We start from the raw sequence: 22,403 nt of genomic DNA on the forward strand, positions 1-22,403 counted from the left end.
TGAGTCGACGAGACGCCCTCCGAGGCGCTTTTGAGGCGGTTGAGGCGTTTTAAGTGAAATTTTTAGTGTACATCTCATTCACTCTAAATCTATCATATCTTATATAATAAAAAAACTAATATCAGATTACCTCAAGTCATCTAACATACTACAAACCACACATAATAGGTCCTAAATAAAAAGTTGCAAGAAAAAAGGAAGAGAAAAAGTTGCTTGTCACTGACCACTGCTTGCCGGAGTGTCATTGCGGGAATGGAAGAGAAGAAGAGAGGAAGAGAGAAAGAGATTAGGGATTAGAGTGAGAGTTAGAGTGAGAGTGTGAGACTTGAGTCAAGAACTTAATCTCTTTCAATTTTGTTTGTTTTTATTTTTATTTTAACATTTGATCACATGCAGCGTCATTATACATATGCATATAGGTCAAACAATAGATACTTTACAATCGGAATCTAATAAGTATTTCAATATATGCCTTCGATTAGGCATCTTTCTCGTGATTTAAAAAAGAAAGAAGAAAAAAAAAACGGACGCCTTATTGCCTAAAAATAAGGCGACGCCAATTTGAGGCGCTCCGAAGGAGCCCAGACGCCGAGGCGACAATTAAGCGACGCCTTGACAACTATGTTTCAACCACTCAATTTTTGGGGAGCATTACAAAAGCATCATCAAGACGAGTTACAGAAACTCAAACTGAGAAGGATCATATATTCAAAAAACCTCCTGAAGATGGATGACAGAAAAAGAGTAACATATAACCATTTTCTCAGGGCTTTAGCACCCACCATGATGTAAGCCCCCAATTCAGGGGCTAATCTTCAGCATCTATTCAAGTGAACCAGCACTAAAATTAGGGTTTTATAACCCTGAAGCTTAGGTATAGTGTAATGGGAATGGTTCTAGGGCTTGGGAATAGGGACTTTAGGGTTCGGGTAAGGCTTTGGGTCTAAGGTTTATTAAATTCCAAATGCTGTAATTTAAAATTCAGAACTGAACTCCAAATCTAAGGTCTAAGAAAATTAAGGTTTTCATAATTTTAGGGTCTCTAGTGGGTGGATATGATTAGGGTTAAGATCGAGGGTAAAGAAGGGGTTGGTATGATGACTCCAAAAGGAAATAGGATCTCGATGAAAGGTTTGAAAGGTCAAAGTAAAAGAAGGTTAGGGTTTCTAGGGTTTCTGGGAATTTAGGCAGCAACTGAGTGGACTTAAGTTTAAACTAGGTTTGGTTGGCCTAATTGGGCTGAAATTGAGTGGGAATGTCGCTAGGATTGGGGGGATGAGATTCCTAAAGTGTGGGACAGGGGGATGGGTGAGTTATGGTCTAGGATTTCGGTTTTGGGGGTGGGGAAGCTACTGCTGCCATAAAGGAGGAAGAGTAGGGGGAAGGGGAAGGGTGCAATGGGGTAGGGGATTGGAATTAGGAAAACTAGGGACGTGGAGGGTTGGAGCAGGCTATGGGGAGGGGGAGACTGAAGGCTGTGACATGAAGAGAAGGAAGAAGAAAGCCAGGGGCAAGGGTGGGGTGCTTGAGTCACAAGCCACCTGAAGCCCACGACTCTAATCGATACTCCTTCAAACAAGTCCATTTCAATAATTCATGAAAGCTGTCTTCATTAGAATTAAAGTGCAATGTTTATAGCCTTACTTGAAGGATTCATACTAGGACTCAAGATCAGAAAGCAATTCAAACTAGAACTCCTATTTGAACTTAAATTGGGAAGCAAACAAACGAGGACTATTATCTAAATAAAAAGTGAAAATATATTAGGACTTCTAATTTAAGAAGAAATCCATTTTAAGATAGGACTCCAACTTAGAAACCAAAACAAAGAACTACTGCTATACTTGGAAGTACTCCTACTCCATTAAGGACCCTCACTTGTCTCATCCTGGAATGACCCAAATTGCAAAACAAGAGTAGGACTAGTCTCCTAGTAGAACTTGAACTACAACTAAAAGAATCCCTCTCTAATTGGGCTCCTAAGTTGACTTGGACTCTTCCATAACCCAACCAAGACTAACTCAAATATTAAATTAAGATTAGGAGTAGAATCCTAATAAAATTCTGGGTCTACTTACATCAAGGTGGGTGGGGCCAGGAACATGCAAAATGACCAAAATGTCCCTATGCTGGCCAAAATATGCAGAACTAAGATATGAGATGGTTATGCTCTTACCTGTAAGAAGTCAGCCAAACACAAACACATGTAAGGGATTAAATGTCTATCTGCAATAAAGTAGTTAAAAGTCTGTAAATCAGTCCAGCTCCAAGAAATCACAAGATTTAATTTCCTGGGCTACTGGCAGGGCCATAGGGCACTAGACACCTCCCTAGGCCTTCTTTGGATGGTCCTAGATCCGATTCACATCACACCAGGAAGCTTGCAAAAGCTGTTTCCAATTTGCAGTAGGATATGAGATGGTTATGCTCTTACCTGTAAGAAGTCAGCCAAACACAAAGACATATAAGGGATTAAATGTCTATCTGCAATAAAGTAGTTAAAAAGTCTGTAAAATCAGTACAGCTCCAAGACATCACAAGATTTAATTTCAAGGATAACCGTATTAGAAGAAAAAAGTAGCAAAAGTGATGGGAAAAGAATCAGGTAAAGGAAAAGAATTAGAACTACTATTTAAAGAAATGTGAGTACTCAAATACTAGTTTAGCTACATGGCAAACAACTTAAAACTTTACTGATTGAAGAGGAAAAGAATAACAACTATTAGTATTCAAAAATTGAATATAATGAGATGATATCAAAGATAGACCAGACTTTGTACAATGCAATCACAGCTTCAGATACATAAAATCAGGTAGGCAATATTGATTCTCTCTACAGATTTATAGATGGATCGACTGTATAAGCTGAATTCTGTAAGAAAAAATTGAGGTTGGATACAAAACAATATGCAAGCAAGAAAATTCTTGGGTCTTTAAATTCGGAGGCTGAATAGCAGTAAAAGGAGTGAGAAAAACAGGTAGGAACAGTTAAAGCTTACAGAAATGCAAGAATAGAAAAAGAATAAAATACTGTGCCGAGTGTACAAACAGAAATCTTGAAAGAAGAAAAGAAAGAAAAAAAAAGCCAAGATACATCACACATACATACACGCAAGGTTTAAAGTATCAGTATCGAGTATCGTATCGGTCAGGTGATTTTAAAAGACGTATCGTCCTACATCGAGTATTGTATCACTCTAGCTTTAGTGTAATTCAATGGAGAGACATATCGAGATGTATCGTATCGGTTGGGTCAAATATGGATACGTATCAACTAGTATCGTATGGTATCGTGGGATACTTTAAACCTTGCATACACGATTCTTATCACATCAAAAGTATTAAATCCTTTACATAGACTAGTGCAAGAAAATAGAAACTTCAAAATTATTAACTTCCTAGCACCTTTAGGACTCCTAACTTAGACTCCCATCAAGAAGTAAAAGAAACCTACAAAATATAGCTTAGAACTAATCTACACTGTAGAAAGCATACTTTCTTAGAAGGAAAGTCTGAGGCTTTAGAAACAATACGCCTTTAGAATGGTTTACGAACAAAAAGCCATTAAAAATTTCCATTTCCCATAAAAATGCCATGCAGTAACCAAGGTGTGAAAACAGATTGTACCTATACAACTAAACTCATCAACAAACGCATGGTCCTTTGGAGCTTCATCATCCAAGCAAGGGTTGATCGCAGTCAATGAACAACCATGAATTTCATCATACACCCTACACTGCACTAGGTCACTAAGCACATGTCCATAAAATTCATTAACTAGAGCTAAAAGTTCAAACACGGAAACTGAAGGATACCAATAAACACTTTTCAGAGTCGAGACCTAGAATCCAGATCATAAACAAGAGAGAATCAATAGAATTAGATACAAAAAAAGCTGCCAAAAGAATTAAGGAGAAGGTGGTGTACTAACAATGAAAACTGCCATGGTCTTCTCCAGTATATCTTCAACTGCTTCATCACTCAGCTTCTCAAGTTTCATACCTTGGTTTTTCCCTACTCAACATTAAATTTCATTTGAACTGAAACAACTGCTATACAAATAATAAGAATCAATCCTTCAGATCAAAAAAATTGTTTAATATAGAACAAGAAAAAGAAGGAAAACCCAAGATCAACCAGAGTCGTAATTCATCCAACAACTGGTTAATACAGAAGATAGCCTATGTGGCAATAGCAACACCAAAAATCCCATCAACTGAGATAGCTATAACCTGCAATGACAATGCACAGACTTCATAAAGAAAGCAACTAGTAGATAAAATTCATGGAAGATATGCCTGAAAAGTAACAATGACTCATCTCTTACCAAACAAAAAATGAGATTACTTATTCGAAACCTAGATTCGTAATTAACTTGGTCCTGTTGATCAATTGAATATAAATCAAAATTAATTGCCAAATTAGGTGAAACTTATAGTAGTTATTGATGGAATGAAACAAAACAGTTTATCACTACCTAAATTAATTGACACTATTGAGTTATTGTTCAAGAACACTGATGCAGGGGAAACCTTAAAGACAAGGAGACCTACAAGGGCTGGTTATCTAATATTCAGGGTAAGGCAATCATTCATGGGAAATGATAAATAGAGAGGGCATTGCAGCAGCTTCTAACCTGATAAAACACAAATTAAACAACAAAGCAGAGTAAATAACAACATCAGCCCTACTAATAAATACGGCAAGACAAGAATCAACTAGGAAAACATAGGGGTGGGAAACATGCCATTGTATCCCGAATTTGAATGCAATTTGAATGGTTTACATGCATGTTCTTAATAACAATTTGAATGGAGTAACCTTTAAGAAATATACTTTCATGTGAAAACGTTGTCCATAACTTCTCCTCCCACAAGTATGACTCCTCTTTTGGAATTTTCTATTGTTTTTATTGTTGATACACATTTTCTGATATTTAGCAAACAAATTAAAAAAATAACATTAGATAACTTCAATTCAAATGACCACTATAGCACGAAAAACAAAATAACCCAAAGTACTTACTAAAATGTAGTAATTGGTAACTAGGAATAAAATGCAGCATAATATTACACTCCAACATATACACGAGGAGTATTTTACTAAATGCAAAGGAAAGCAAAAGTGAGACAAAAATAAAGAGTGAAATACTGAAAAATAACCTAAAGCAAGGTTGAAGCAAATCTAGAGCTCAGTAGTGCCACCAAAAAGCACCTCACAAAAAGAAAAATATCAGAGGTGTGCCCAAAAAAAGGTGTGAGGAAATCTTCTGTCGCAAAAATAAACATTCAATCAACATAGATTCATATAATTCTCACTTGCAGTTTCTGATCATGGAAAGGACCAAATGAGAAGAAGAATTCCTCCGATTGAGTGCGAATGTTGATTGTAGAAGAACAAGCTCCGATTTTTTGCAAATATTGACTGTAGACAAGTTCCACAACCTCCAGAAGTGCAAATGTTAACAAGTGTTATGCAGAAGCAGAAGAAGATACTCATGGGTTTCCAGAAGCAAAAGAAGATCCCCGTGTGTCTATAGAAGCAAAAAAAAGGGAACAGATTCTTTGATTATGCAGATTATGCAGATCTAAGAGAAGCAAATCTAGAGCTCAGTAATGCCACCAAAAAGCACCTCACCAAAAATTTTTAAAAAAAATCAGAGGTGTGCCCAAAAAAAGGTGTGAGGAAATCTTCTGTTGCAAAAATAAACATTCAATCAACATAGATTCATATAATTCTCACACTTGCAGTTTCTGATCATGGAAAGGACCAAATCAGAAGAAGAATCCCTCTGACTGAGTGCAAATGTTGATTGTAGTAGAACAAGCTCCAATTTTTTGCAAATATTGACTGTAGACAAGATCCACAACCTCCAAAAGTACAAATGCTAGCAAGAGTCTGCAGAAGTCGAAGAAGATACTCATGGGTTTGCAGAAGCAAAAGAAGATACCCGCGTGTCTATAGCAGCGGAAGAGATTCTTTGAATATGCAGATCTAAGGTTTGCAACCCACAAACAAACAGACCTCAATTTGCAGATTTGCAAAGATGGAAGAAGATACTCGCTGGTTTGCAGAAGGGGAAGAAGCAAAACATGTTCTTTGATTTTGCAGACCTAGGGTTTGCAACCTCCAAAAGAACAACCTTCAATTTTGCAAAAATTTGCAGAAGTGGAAGAAGATACCTGCAGGTGTGGCAAGGGTTGAAGACACTACTCGTGGGTGTGATGATTCTCCGGGCACATGGTTCATTAGATCCTTTTATACCATGGGTCCAAAATGTGGATTCTACTACCTATTAAAGTGGTTTCCAAACAATTAATGGATTTGTACTAAGAATCATGGTGGCAGATCTCGCGAGATATCTCGCTTTTTCAAATAAGTGAGACGAGATGGAGATTGAGAGCAGAGAGTTGGGATATCTCACTTGAGATCTCACCATATCACGCTGGAACTCTCAATTTATGCCCTTTTTTGCGGATTTCAGCTGGACTTTCACTTGCAACTACTCTCAGCACATCTACAACATCGAAGAAAGATCAATCATTCTCCGCTTATCTTATGAACTTATGATTTAATGAATTATATAGAACTTCTAATGGTTGTATAATTTTATTATTCTTTTCTTGAAAATTGAGATTGTGATACTCATATGGATGGAATTTTGATGATATTTAGGTTATTTAATGCATTTGATACACTTGTTTTCCATTTATATGCCTTAAAGGTTCTATATTACATGTTGTATAACCTTGCATTCCCTAATCCTACAACATTTCAGTTTCACACTATGGGTAGACCTAGAAATCATACTTAGGGTTGTTTTTCTGACAAATCCAAGGCCACAAATGTGTTCAAAATGCCTTAAATAGGCTGAATACCAAGTTTCAGTCCAATTGGGTCCCTAAAACTCATCGAGATGGGCCACCGAGTTGACACCAAAAAATCGCCCGAGATGGTCAAGATCTCGGTTTTTCAAAGTGGTGAGATCTTGCTCTCGATCTTCTACCATGCTAAAAATTAGAATCAACATGATAGAACCTTACTGTGTCTCCCATTAAATTCAAGAACAATAAAGAAGAATAGATTACTACTGCCTCACTTTCATCTCAAAACAGCAAGAACAACAGTAGCATAACAGTTGAATTCATTAAGTGATGCAAAGTAAGTAACACTAATGAACACAAACTGATTCCTACTAGCAGATAGTTAATTTAAGATAGCAAAAACAACTACACTACCCTGATAACAAAAACAGCTCCAATACCCAGAGCTCTCCTGAGAGGTCTTCCCTCTCCCACAAGCACGGCTTGCTATTTTCTGCTCTCCCCTCTCCTTTCCTCCTCACGCTTAACATATTCTAACAAGCCTAACAAACTCTTACATCCCTTCCCACTCATCTCTTGCCACCTGGACTGTCACTTCTGCACCCCTGCTGTGAGCAGAATAATGATTGCTATCCAATAGAATGTTGCCAACTGTCTCCTCCTCACTTTTGTCCCCTTCAGCCACTGGAGGTGATCTTGTGCTCTTCCTCTTATCCTTTCGCTTGTACACCCGCGTTATGAGAGGCCTATCACAACGTATCCAACAAAATGCAGGTGCCTCCATCTTTTTCCAGAACCAAACAATTAAAAAGATTCAAAATCATGATTCTATGGAAACTAAATCTGTGAAACCACCCCATATGATTCCTAAAACAGTTCCCTAGCCATTAGTAGCAAGTAATCTATGTATAAGTAGAATTAGACAATCCATAGTAGAAAATAATCTATCTATAAGTAGACAGCTACATCGTTCATTCATGTAGAAATTAAAGAACGCAAAGAGCCTTAGCTGAACAAGACATCTGTATATCCCCTTGATATGTTCAGTATGATAACAAAAAATCAATTTCTATGTAAAATAAGAGACAATTCACAGTTCATCACAATTATATTGTTCAGCAATCTAGAGATTAAGAATGGAAAAAAGCGTTACCTGAACAAACTGCCGAGACTACCCACTCCAAAAAAATTAAATTAAAAACAGTAGGGATGCATGATTCTCTTGTAGTATGTGCTGATGCGCACATCTGAAAATAGCTGAAATGCCTTCTGCAGTGGAACAATTGAAATCATAAGATATATAATATATATGCATCAGACATAAGATGAATGGATGAAAGATGACAGAAGCTAAAGCTTGAACTTTCTTCCAATAGTGGCGACCCAATCGCCTAGTTCCCCGAAAAAAAAAGGGAGAATAGTCATCTCGTGGAGAGGAACCAAGTTTGCTACCAAGAAAACCACCAACATGCAAAGCAAAGTGAAGACAAGTATTCTGAAGTATGTTTTTCAAGAATTTGGGGGGGGGGGGGGGGGAAGGAAGCCTGAAAACTGAATTATAGATCGATTGCTGAAGCTGAGAATATATTAGCTTAAGAAAACATTGGATACTCCATTACAAAATACTTACTGTTGGCTGCGAAGGCACACACAAGCAATTCGACCACCTCTAACATGGGTTCAATACAGCGGAAGAAGAGGGATTGAAGGGGAAGAAGTGTTGCACATCCCTTAGATTCAACGATTGCAAGCATCATCACAAAGCTTTAATGGAGAAGAAGAATGGCATAAAATCTCTTGTTCCAAAAAAACGACGTTCACTCATATTGTTTAGGAGAGATGATACATCGACTTGGCTGGGAAGTTCTGATGTCATGACATTTTGTTAACTTGATGACTAGCATGTACTCATTTATACTCTACATCACCTTGAACCACTCATTCTATTGGGGCTCTAACCTGGTGATTGACACTTTATTTATAGATTAACTTAAAGCCGGCATCCCACAAATTTTGTCCTTCAATAAAGTTGCCTGGTTCAGTTCTGCTTCGCATAAAAAATGCTGGTTGTGAGGGCAATAGAGAGGTAATTAAGTAGCTGCCCAACAATAATGACTATGTTCACCGTAGTGGGTCAATCATCTACATTTTCTTGAACACACAAGAAGTAAATATGAATGCATCTCATAACTTCACTTGTTGAATAATTTTCTATCAAGATTGGATCAACCAACTCCAATGCTGTTTCTGTTTGCCAATGCCTCCATGCCTGCAAAATACATATACAAGTAGATCCTTAGGTTCAGCAGATTTGCCAATCAGCTCTTATATAGAAAACTAAATGAACAAATATATTTTTTTAGTAGTAGTAGTAGTAGCAAATATATGATAAGGAAGAAGCACAAAAATCCATACTTACATAGCTTATAAGGTCCTCTGCTTACTCTGTTAGACAGAGACTACTGTTCTTCTTCCACTTATAATCTCCAAAACCGATACACCAAATGACAAAAGTTGAAAACATCTGATTTTATTGAGAACTGCCTGTGCATTAATGATACTCCAGAGACATGTAACCACTGCAATCAATTTATAAGATAATTTAAACAACTAAGGTTACTTAGAGATTGAATCTACTACGTCAGATTTCTCATTTCTCCTTGAGTGGTTAATTTTAGGTAGGCTCTAATTTAGCTTCAAGGCACAAACTGAACTCTTTTTTCTTGTGTGAGTTAGCTACCTTTGTTTGACGCAATTGATATCAAGTCAGTAGTCCTAACAAAATTCCATTTTCATGTCAAGCAAATTCCAGATGGGCTGAACCATCTTCATGATGAAAAATTATACCAGTTATTTTCCGCAAAGTATAATAGCTATAAGCCCTGCCCAAAATCAAGTCAGGTGCATATGATTTAGCAACATGTCTATTACTCTATCAATTTCATCACTTCTTTGGTGAAACAAGATAACAGAAGTTGTAAAAAAATTGCTTTTCCTCACCAAGCCAGGCCAGAGCCTATAAATATTAGCCAATATTTTACAAAAATGTGAATGCGTGAAGGAATGAGACTATGAAACTTACTAAGTCCCGACTATTCTATTTGTACTTGCTTCAGTTTGGCTGATGCCAAAAGTTCTTGCCATTCTGAAGTCTGAGATTGTGGGATTCATTTCCTCATCTAACAAGATATTGCTCGCTTTAAGATCCTTATGAATAATTCGAAGGTGAAAATCTTCATGAAGATAAAGAAGCCCCCAAGCAATCCCTTCCATGATCTTGTAACGTTTCTGCCAATCTAATTTTATTTATAGATCAACTTGATCCGGCATCCCGTATATTTTGTCCTTAAATAAACTTGCCTAGTTAAAAAATGCTGGTTGTGGGGGCGATGGAGGAGTAACACTAAGTAGCTGCTCAACATAAGGACTACGTTCACCACTAAACTATGCTTGGGGGGCTACTGGATTAGTAGTCAGGAAGAGCTGATAATGAATTCGAGCAAAATACCACAACTCTTCAAAAGCGGGATATTTGTGGTCTATGGACATTCCACCCGCCCAACCACCTGAGAGGTTAGGCTAGTGGAATGGGGGCTCTTGTAATGGCAAAATTACCTTAAGGCCGGGTATTTCTCAGGCTCTGTTGAGCCTATCTCATTAGGTCCATCTTTGCCTGATGATGGCACATACAACCTGGGAAAAGTGACAACATGGCATACATGAGAACCATCACTAGGCCGGAATATCCCAGTCTCCATCCAGTAGACCTCCATGACAGACTTGTACCAAATATGAAATATGAGCAATTTGACATTGATGACGTGGCATGCCAAAGAACAAACATAACTAATTGAGAGTCATATCTGCCCATGGTGAGATATTCAACACCGAATCAAGGATACGTGAGAGCATCCCAATCAACAAGGGATAGAGGTTAGCAGCCACCTTCCCTCTTTTAACGGGGCATGACTTAACAGCCCCCAAAGCATAGCCCTAGATATGGCAATCACCAAGACAAGGAGATCTATGCAAGATCCACCATCAAACGGCCTACAGCACCATAGGTCAGTCTATATAAACCAAAAACTAGCTAACCTACAGGAAACTAGAACTCAATTAACTCTAGCTCTGTGACAAACTAGTCTGGAACCATTCATTAGTTATGTTCTTGACTGATTTGATCATCGGAGGCAGCCTCTTGACCTACCCAAGGTTTGGCCACGCTGACATCTTTGTGTGCGTAGGTAACCAGTAGAGCTACCAGGATGGTCAACCAATTTTGGACACAACAATCAGTGACCAGACATTTTATTCAATGGCACCAAGACATGTGAAATATACAAGAATTAAAGTAGTCAAAATACTATTATGAGTGTAATTTCCTCATTAGTTCTTAGGCCTTACCTCATAAACATTACCAAAACCCCCTTCACCAATCTTATTAACCTTGGCAAAGTTTTCAGTGGCTACAATAATTGTACAGAAATGAAATTGCAATGCCTCTGAAATTATAATTGTTTTCTCATTTGTGCAAAACCAACAAGGGTGGAGGATAAAATTAAAAGCTTCACCTTTCAAAACAGAAAATGTGGAAGACTATTAGGAACTCTTGCCTTCTTTAGCTACAAGATCTCACCAAAATCTTAAATCTAGTTTATTTCTAACTCCAACTCCACGCCCCGATTTTTTGCAAATGTTGACTATAGACAAGATCCACAACCTCTGAACTTCACAACCCCAGTTTTCACTGGCTTGGTGGGGCCCGCATTATGGACATTCAACTAGGGCACGTGACAGTTCCTCTCATCATCAACCTGTTTATAACCACTAAAACAAAATGCTAAACTAAACATTTTCAAGGACAAAAACAAAAAACCAGTTTGACAATTTGACTCATAAACATATGTATACAGTCTAAAGTCCTGATATGTTTACATTTGACCTTTCAACAGTATTTAGTTAAGTACATACAATCTCAAAGGAATATATACATTCACAGTTCAGTTAAACCAACATCAGTTGCAACAAAAGAAAAAGAGTTTTCATCTTCCACTTTAAAGGCATTGTCAGGTGGCAGCACTCATGCCCTTATCATGTATTTGAGGACTTGCCAACATTCACAATAGTGAGCTTTACGGCCCAGTAAGCAATATAGACAACCATGTGAGTAAGTCAGGCACTTCATCATGCATCAAGTATCACATCAAACTCATATAACATCATGCATTCCAATTTTCTTTTCATTTTCCTTTTCCTTCTTCATTATTAAACCAGACCTAGCACTACCTATAGAGAGAGCACCATCAGTCTAAACCACACAAGTGGCATCAGTCTCAGTCTCAGTCTTAGAGGTTCTCATGAAGAGATTCTATTTTCAGTCTTTTGGCACAAAGCCAGGTGTTCTCTACAGAAGGCCATCATCAGTCTAGTATATCTTTCCACTTTTCAGTCTTGCTTCATGCCCTCCCATTTGGGTACACTAAGTACCAGGACTTACAGAAGCCACTTCATGCCTTCCCATTTGGGTACGTTAAGTACCATGACTTACAGAAGGCATTAACATTTTATTTCTTCTTCTTTTACTCTTGTTTATATTCAATTCCAGTATTGCATTACCATGCTCTGTCTATTTCGATGTACATTTTTCATTTCAATCATCATTTAGTCTCATTTGAATAAAACTAGACACAATTCATACAATCCAATCATTTAAATATAAGAGCATGATAATTCTACATTTAACAAACATAAGCATGATTTTAAATTTATAATTCAACATCTCAAGAATACTATCAACATTTCAATCCAAGCAGTTCAATCAAGTCATTTAGCTGTCATCCGATCCCATGCATTTCTATTCCATTCACAAAACAATATATCATGCATTTTCATAAATTGCATGAGTAAATAAAATCAATTCTATATTAACATACGAATACTATCTGTCCACTAATCACCTACTTATAACACACATGGGTTGGTCGATATCGCTTACCTGTTCATGTTCCATGTGTGTGTCTTGATCCTGGTTCAGTTAAAAATCCACTCTCCCTCATGTATCCCAAACAATTAATGGTTATTTCGAATACGCGGAAGCCAACAAGGGGTTTTCTTTTTGTATTATTATTTTCTCTCTCATCCTCTCTCTCTCTCTCTCTCTCTCTCTCTCTGGTCTCTTTAATGGCTTCTTCTCTCTTTCTTCTTAACTCCTTCTCTGGCTTCTTCTCTCTTTCTTCTTAACTCCTTCTCAACTCCTCCTCTCTTTACTACACGCATAAAGGTAATAGAGAGAATCTGTTTTCATCTTAAGTTCACTTTTAGCACCTCACATATATTATATGCCACCTTTCGTAAAAATCAGCCATGCAGGTGGGAGGGAGAGTGGGAAGTGTCACCTCCTCCCTCTCTCTCTCCTCCTAATTCTCTTACGTGTGATGTGATGAATATATAATATATACTATATTATGTATATGTAAATATATTTAATTAAATAGTGGGCTTCTTTATGGGCTCGTGGGCCCGTTCTATTATCTTACGCAAGACCCATTTTGAGGTACGGATATTAATATCTCTAGATTCAGAAAATTATGCTGATCATTTCATCGTTTTCAGTTCAGTCTAATTCCACCGTTGTGGGACCCACAAATTATGTCTGACCTCGACCAAAATATCAATTGGAATCTAGCCTCATTTAAGCTATTCTTTAATTACACTCGATCATTTGATTAAACCATCAAACAAACCATCGGATCCTTTAATAATCTTAAAGACTGACACATTCACACACAATAATAAAATAATATAAAAACATGCAGGGCATCACACCAAAAGTGCAAAAGTTGACAAGGGTTTTTGATGTGACCAAGGTTGACCCCCCTATAGTTGGGCCCAAAAGGCCCAATCCAAAGCTAGCCGAATACCCCAAGGGTATTTTGGTCATATTTAGCCCTTTTAGGGCTCAAAATGAGTCTGGGTTGGAATCCCCAGATCCAAGGGTTATAGATCTAATTTTACTTTTTTTTTTTTTTTATTTGGGTTGGTATTCTGAGTGATGGTCTAATTTAAATTCTTATTTGAGTTGTGGATAAGATAAGACTCTTTAACAAAGAGGGTTCCTATCTTTTCAAAGTTTTCTTTTGATTAGAATTTGTCTTTGGGTTTTTGTCCTTTATTGGGATTCTAATCAGATTTAAGAGTCCCAAATAACGTGTTCTAGTAGTTTCTTATCTAGATAGAGTTAACTGGACAAGGTTCCTAGTTAGATAAGGGACCTAAGTTAAAGTCAGTTAGGAATTGAGTTTGATTTGATTTCAGAGTTCGTAAAGGCTATAAATTTCTATGTAATTTTCAGTTTGGATGTTTAATAAAGTTGATTAAGTTTGAGGATCAGGGTTCCCAGTTAAGGGGGCCCTAGTTGAGCAAAGTTTCTTCAAGTTCAGCCTTCTTCATCTTCTTCATCCTCTTCATCTTCTTCAAGCTTGCGACAGTCCAAGAACTTTCAAAATTTCAGCAGCCTTCAAGTGTCCTTCCCCCATCAAGTAAGTACAACCCCAACCCCTTCCCCACCCTTAGCCACCCCCCACCCCCAAACACTAAGGGTGCATTTGGTAACGGGCCAAGGAATAGCTTTTGGCATTCTTCCATTCTCAAAATGCTGAAGAATGCCAAAAAGCGATTGGTGGGGTCGTTCTTTCATTTTTAGGGAAACGAACCAGTCCAATTTTCTTGTCTGCGAAGGCTTTATGCAAAACAAATTTGACTTGTTTCGTCGTTCTCAAAAACAAAAAGCACGTCAAAATTACATCAAAGAGGACCATTCAACCCAAACTTCATTCACACGCAACTTCTAACTCCTTCCCGCCTTCATATGAATTTTTCTTTTGTTTAAATCTCCATCACCTCAAGTGTTTAAAAGATAGATTTTACCAAACAGTCAAAATTGTGCTCAGACCACAGTTCTTTGATAAAAACGCTAGAAAACACTCGCAAAGAATGTCGTTCTCAGAAAAGATCGTTACCAAAAGCACCCTAAAGCCACGATCCTAATGCCCTTATCACCCCTTTTCTGATTTTCTGGTGTTTTTCTGCAATTTTTGGACTTTTTCCTAAACCCAAAATTCAAAGTCAGATCTATGTCAATCTAAACATTAGATCTGTCCAAACTTTAGGAATATTATCCCCCTAATCCTACTGGCTTCCCCTCCCAGTTTCAGGCCGATATGACCATCTAAACCATAAAATCATAACACCTCTAAACATTCTGCACTTCTTCTCCATTAAATTTCTGCAATTCATCTTCAACCTCCATACCTAAACCCTCATTCATATTCTAAAACCCCTTAGGATTAGCTTCTCCCAAACTTACTCCATTCCACTTTCAAAATCCTCACACTAGTTCACTTCCATAAAAGTCCCACCTTAAGAAGGAAACCTCCAACTAGGCCTAAAACCATTAGGAATAAGTCTGAAATTATAAAACCACAACAGTAGCCCCATTCCGCACCCAATCGAACCCTAAACCCTAGTTTTACGAACCTTACTGTTAAGCTCCAGATCTGAAACTGTTCTACTAAGTCTGAAATCCACAGCCCCCTTCATCCCAAGCTTGGCCAAATACCCCTAGGCCTTGACCTATTGCTTGTGAATCTAAAACCAGTCCAAAAACATCAGTCTTATTTGCTGGAATTCCTGGGCAGCCCTCAGATTTAGGAAAATTCCCAGAATACCCTTAACCCCAAATCTGGTTTTACATCAGGGTTTGCAAAGCGGAAGAAGATACTCGTGGGTTTGCAAAAGCAAAAGAAGATACCCGCATGTCTATAGAAGCGGAAGAGATTCTTTGATTATGCAGATCTAGGGTTTGCAATACATGAACGAACAGCCTTCAATTTGCAGATTTGCAAAGGTGGAAGAAGATACTCCCAAGTTTGCAGAAAGGGAAGAAGCATAACAGGTTCTTTGATTTTGCAGATCTAGGGTTAGCAACCTAGAAAATACTTGCAAGCATGTGATGTAACCAGCCCTAGCCAGCCCCCAATGAAGGCCCAACTAAGAGGAGCCGAATCCATTCAAGAGGTAGATTAGTCATTTCTACCCCTGGATTGAGTATTAATGGAGACCAAGTCTAGTCAAATTAGTTAGTTCAGTTTATCTCCTACTTTGGGGTCTCAGTGGTTAAGTAATTGTTTGTTTCCTTTTCGGCCGAACTTCTAGCTTGGTAAGAGTCTTTGAGTTGTTTTAAATTAGATTTTCTATTAAGGAGTCCTATTTTTTAGGTGTCTTAAATTAGGAAAGAGTTATTTCCTTTTTGGAAGTCTTATTGTGAGTTTGTTTAAAACTAGGAAAGAGTCTTTGAGTTCAGTTGGGTATTGGTGGCTATAAATAGCCTAAATCTTTCTTGTAATTGGCAATCTTGATTATTGAATGAAATTTGAGTTTGAGAAATTGACTTGAGAAGTCATGGGATTCTAAGAGACACATTGCATCTAGGTTTGTGTGAGGTATTCTTCAACCTTCAAAGCTTCATTCATTGTTTCAAGCATTCAACACAGAATTTCAGCAAGTCTTCAATCACAAGTAGGAAACTCCATGCCCTCAATCCTAGACCTCAAAGACAGCCCTAACCCCCGCAAATCACCCCTTCCCCTTCCCCTACCCCTACTAGCCTAACAACTTCTACCCTCTTCCCTGGCATCTGCAAGCCCTCCCCCTTTCCTCCCTGTTTCTGCAATAGCAACAGCCATCCATCTTCATAAACTCTACCTGTCACATCCACCCTGCCGGTACCCTATCTGGAATACCCAAGTGTGTGATCCACAGCCCCGAAGATCAAGTTTAGGAACGATCATATCCATTTAGCACAATAACATAATCAAAAGCAAGAACAAAAATCATTGTATTCAAGTAATTTATTAATAAAAGTCAAGAAAGGATCTCAGAAGGATCACTAAAGAATATCTGAGTGCGGAATAACAAGATACCAAATCAAAAGACAATTGTAGAGTATAACGGAAATATACCCCACAAACATATGCAGAAGGTAGATCGAAATCTAAAGTAAAGCTCTAAGCTAATACAAGTAAAAGGAAAAGACTAAAAGAAACAAGAGGATCTAATCCACATCTTCAGTCAGCTCTTCTTCTTCTTTAGTCTTCATCTTCTTCACTTTTGGGTTATGCTCTTGAAGCTTCAGATCAGCATCTAGCGCACGATCCCATCGGCGAATAAGACGATGGCGGCTGCCGTCAATAGGAGCCATCAACGTAGTCCAAATCCAAGTGTTGGCTGCCTCGCTGTTCATTACCTTGTCCAAGGACTTCCGGAGCTGTACCATATATGGAAAGGTCCTCCGTGCTGGTGCACGAGTTCTCTTTCGGTCCTGCAATGTCATCTAAAACAAGTCCCCCAAAGGGTAAGCTCAAAAGAACTTAGCAAGTAATCCAAACACAATAAGCATCTTCACATGCATTCATAGGCAAACATATATGCAAAGATATGAGACAATATATGCAAGTATGCTTCTAACTCTATGTATGTATGCTAGTCTTTATTGGCAGACATGCGTTAAGTCATAGCACCATACTTCTTTGGGAAGGTCTCAATTCACACATCATCGATTAGTAATGGGTCCGGCATCCCTCAGGACATTCCATGGCTTGGGTTTAGGTCACTGCTCTCACATCACCATTGGTCTAAGTGTTAGCGCATGTCAAGGTAAAGCCTAGCCAAATACAAATCTTCTACTTAGTTATATCAACTCAAGTCCAGATACGTCCATTCCTCGCCCCGAGCAATCCTTTCTGGTATCCTTCTCACTAGAGTCAGTGTATCCTATGGCTACAACCAACTTGGACTACGGACTCATTAACCCTATTGGTCATCCACAAATAATAGACGGGAAGCTCTCATGTCCTCTCACGGGTTGGCTACCGGTTTTGAACGCCCATGAGCCCAAGTCTACTAAATGCGACCCTACCAATGAATGGCCTCTCACGAGTATCCACAATGTGATTCATGTCCCCTCACGGGTTGGTTACCAATCTTGAGCGCCTACAAATCCCCATTGCTACCACGGGTTACTCGGTCTTAATACCCTTCCGAATCGGATCTGGTATAACAGGGTATTCCTAGCCAAACACTACTAGACCAATCCTAAGTATGTCAACCAGTAGTCATGGAAAGAGTCAAGGGGCACCATAGGAAAGTGTCTCGTACCACTTCCACCGGTATCCAAAGACAGAAACGCCAATAGGGCATTCCCCATTCCACAACCACGACCTAAGCATTCACATCACATCATGATTCCATTATAAATCACATTCACATTCATATTCACATCATAGTCCAAATCACATTCTTATAATCAATAATCAATTCTAATATGTAACTGACAATATGGGCATGCTATTGTAGTTATAGAAGTATCATGATGTAAAGGAATTGAAACAGCAGTAGCTAGGTCATTCATTCATGTCATATTACAAGAAGACATGTAAATAGGCATATTGTGAGTTGGAGTACTCACCTCATAATCTGAACTTATAGTCTTCAAATAAGAGATCAAAGAACAGATCCAAATTCACCTAAACAATTCCAAATTCACCTAACCAATCTTGAGCGCCCACAAATCCCCATTGACAAAACATGTATAGGTCATAAGAAACAATTCCCAAAAGATTGAAGTTGAAACGGAGCAAAACTAAGTAAAGTTGCTATCAGCAGCAGCCTTGGTCGATGGTCCTTGGTTGATGGGATCAACCAAACAGAATTCAATCCGGGCAAATTACATTGCTTTGGTCATATCTTTTTCGTTTGAAGTCCGATTGATCCAAAATTCAAAAGGGAACCTCACACAAACATACTAAGACTATCTAGCATGAATTGGACATCATCCATGGTCAAAAATCAGTACTTTCTAATTTGAGAACATGAATTTCTAAATTGGAAACAACATGGTTTTCATAGCAAACACACCATGGATTCAAGGGACGAATTAGAGAGAACAAATCTTCACCCTAATGGAATATCAATAACGTATCAGAGGTAATAATCATCATAAGAATGGATCAATTATGCTAGAGAATATGATCAAACATGCATCATGAAGATATCCCATGATCTCTTTTAGAAAATCAAATAAGGGAATCATAGCATCATTAGAATTGAATGGATTCACTACCTTGAAGATCATAGAAGAGGTGTTTGAAAGGATGTAATACCATCTTCATAATCACAGCAAGAGTAAATCAATAATAGACCAAAAGAATACTAATCCTAGAATCAAAAATAGAAACTTACTAGAATGCTTATATCGATGATCAACAAAGAACGCTATAATGGCTAGAATGAATGGGGATTCATTCAAAGGGATGAAATACATTAGAACAGCAATATACACTAAGATTAAACATGTTAAACGTTGATTAGAAAGAAAAGTACAGTAGGATGATCATGTTGTCCAAAACTCATACAAAAACCAATGAAGAATTGAGGAGGTTCACCATATGGCTTCAAGGAATGCAAAGAGTGATTGGGGGTTCACTCTAAGACACAAGGAGTCAGAGAATAGGTAGTTACAGTAGTGTAACAGCTTCTCTATAATCAAAACATCATGCTAGAACAATAAGAAGAAGAAATCAGAGAAGAAGGTGATAGATTACTAACCTTGTTGAAGATGAAACCAAATTAATAACAAGGAGGAATGCTTGGGGATCTTCCTTGGTTTGAGAAGGAGGCTCTAGGGTTCTTCCCACGTTCACTAGCAATTGAGAGGCCAAACAATAGGGTTTAACACGAGGTTGCATTATATAGAGGATCTCACAATCAAAACTTCCAAAAATAAGAATTCAGCAAATCTAGGTAGCTTTGGTCGATGGGATCGACCAAAGGGTCTTCCTTCATCAAACAGCTGATTTTTGGGTCTCCGGGGTTAAATCCGACACTTGGGCCTATAGCCAACTTAGGGAAAGGTCTGAATTGACTTTCTAGGGTCTTCTAAACCTATCCACACTGAACTCTGGGTCCCACTTACAGGTCTAATATCTACAAGTCACTTCTTTATCCCAAAACAAACAGGGTGTTCAGGCTAGGTTTAGGGCTGGATTTCACACTACCTCCTCAGCCCTTCTAGACCTTTCCTAGAGTCGCACCTAACATTAGAGTAAAAACCCTAAGTCAATTGCCTCCTCCAACCTATTTTACCTTAATCTAGAATTTTTTGCACTTCATCTTCTTCAACAGTAGTTGCAGAATAATCTAGATGTTCATAAAACCCTAAAACCTTCAAAACCCCCTCTTTTCTAAACAGCTTCTAAATTACTAATTTAGCAGCAACAGTAGTTCAAATCACATAAAACAGCAGTCCTACAACCATCCTAAACCCTAGCCAAAACTCTAGTTTAACCCCAAAACCCTAAGTTGGTGTTGGACCTATTTCAAAAGATCCTGAAAATCTGACCCTAAATTTCAGGGTGACATTAGTGTGGCAACGGCTGAAGATGTTGCTCCTGGGTGTGATGATTCTCCGGGCACATGATTCATTAGATCCTTTAATACCATGATGGTTTTCGTAGAATTAATGGATTTGTACTAAAAGTTAGAATCAATGTATCCAATCGAATAAAGGGTGACTCCCATCTTTTTCAGAACCAAACGATTAAAAAGATTGAAAATCATGATTCCATGGAAACTACTTCTATGAGACCACAAAACCAAATGCTTCCTAAAACAGTTCCCTAGCCTGTTAGTAGCAAGTAAGCTATGTATGAAAATCCATCATAGCTACATTGTTCAGCAACGTAGAAATCAAAGAATGCAAAGAGCCTTATCTCTGAACAAGACATTTGTATATTCCCTTGATATGTTCGGTTTGATTAAAAAAATCAATTTCTATGTAAAATTATAGACAATTCAGAGATCATCACAGCTAAATTGTTCAGCACTCTATAGATAAAAGAATTGCAAAGAGCCTTACTTGAACAAACTGCCGAGACTACCCACTCCAAGGAAATAAAATTATAGACACTAGAGAAGCATGATTCTCTTGTAGTATGTGCTGAAATGCACATCTGACAATGGTTGAAATGCATTCTGCAGTGGCACAATTGAAATCATCAGACATTTCTGCATTGACACAACTGAAATCATAATAAGATGAATGGATGAAAGACTACAGAACCTAAAGCCTGAATTTCTTCCAATGGTGGCGTTCCAATCACCTAATTTCTTCACACCCATTGGATCTCAGAGACGAAAGAAAACCAGGAAAAAAAAACCCAAATAAACTCACCTCGGATAGAGGAACCAAATTTCCTACCAAGACAACCACCCAGATGCAGAACAAAACGAAGATAACTATTCTGAAGTATGTTTTTCTAGATATTTAAAAAAATTTTAAAAAAAAGTCGAAAACTGAATTGTAGGTCGATTGCCGAAGCTCAGAACACATTCGGTTAAGAAAACGTTGATACTCCAGTACAAATTACTTACCGTTGGCTGTGAAGGCACACACAATCAAACTGGCCACCTCTAGCTTGGGTCCAATTCAGTGGAGAAGAGGGGTTGACGGGGAAGAAGTGTTGCTGAGGTCCCTTAGGTTTGACGATTCCAGGCTTCGTCACGAAACTTTAACGAAGAAGAATAGTTTAGGAGTGATGGTCTAGGAAATAAAAAGTTATTTGCAGCACTAAAAATCATTTTGGGCAAAAATACTAAAAATCGTTAGTAACCAATAAGTAAGATTTTTATACCAAAAAAAAAATGTGTTTTTTTTATTTATTTATTTTTTTTTTTTTTTATGCTGAAAGAAAACTTAGTATTAAATAAGAGAACAAGTACACAGACTAGTAGCATCTATGACTTCTATCTTTTCTTGATGTTCTATGGAGGATATATATGCTATATATATATAAGCCATTCCTGTAGTGTGGTCTGGGTGAATTGTTTCAGACTAGGTTTCTTAATATTACAAAATATATTTATCAAAATTGAGACATAATTTATTGGTCATTAACTAAAGAATAAAAGAAAAGAAAATAACAAAAATGAAGGGAAAGTAGTGAATTTCCCACCACAAAGATTGAAACAATGATTCCAAAGCTGTAAGGTTGCCGTATAGCTGAGCGCTTATAGGTTTGACAGCAAGGGAATCCGTATAGTCTTCGGAGCCACCTACAATCGAATCCTGGGGATTCTGCAGTAGAGTGGGGACTACTATACGTTTTTGTTTCTACTCAAGTTAAGAGTAATATCTTTGAATTTTTTTATTTTTAAATCACTTCGATTTACCTAAGAATTAGAAAAACAAAGTGGACTAATACCTCCCCGGCAACGGCGCCAAAAACTTGTTTGTGAATTTTAAAAGTAACCGCAGGCGGGGAGGCGCGGGGGTCGGGGGGCCCACGGGCCGGTCTCGGGGAGATATGCCACTTAGAATTTGAACTTCTTAATAGTAATGCGAGAGTGGAATGATTCAATTTTTTTTATTAACTAATTAACTAAACTAAACGATCCTAATCTATATATCTAATGCAATCGAATTGAAACGAACAATAAATTAAACACAATCAATGCATAAATAAA

General features: G+C 37.9%; 1 long non-coding RNA gene across 3 annotated transcripts; it reads right to left on the reverse strand.

Annotated features, from left to right (window-relative positions):
• Window positions 1-1,613: 1,613 nt before the first annotated feature.
• LOC149029248 (uncharacterized) lies at window positions 1,614-21,478 on the reverse strand. Of its 3 annotated transcripts, XR_016170970.1 has the most exons (6): window positions 21,312-21,478; window positions 20,797-20,912; window positions 8,455-9,403; window positions 7,978-8,093; window positions 4,328-4,381; window positions 1,614-4,232 (listed from the first exon to the last, which is right to left on the reverse strand). It is a non-coding gene; the product is annotated as an uncharacterized LOC149029248 (long non-coding RNA). The 3 variants fall into 3 exon arrangements; XR_016170969.1 differs by having other exon boundaries at window positions 4,328-8,093; XR_016170968.1 differs by having other exon boundaries at window positions 1,614-2,434; window positions 3,932-8,093.
• Window positions 21,479-22,403: the final 925 nt, after the last annotated feature.

This window comes from Hakea prostrata, chromosome 1 (assembly GCF_041222555.1).
Source record: "Hakea prostrata isolate BN-2017 chromosome 1, UWA_Hpros_2, whole genome shotgun sequence".
NCBI lineage: Eukaryota > Viridiplantae > Streptophyta > Magnoliopsida > Proteales > Proteaceae > Hakea > Hakea prostrata.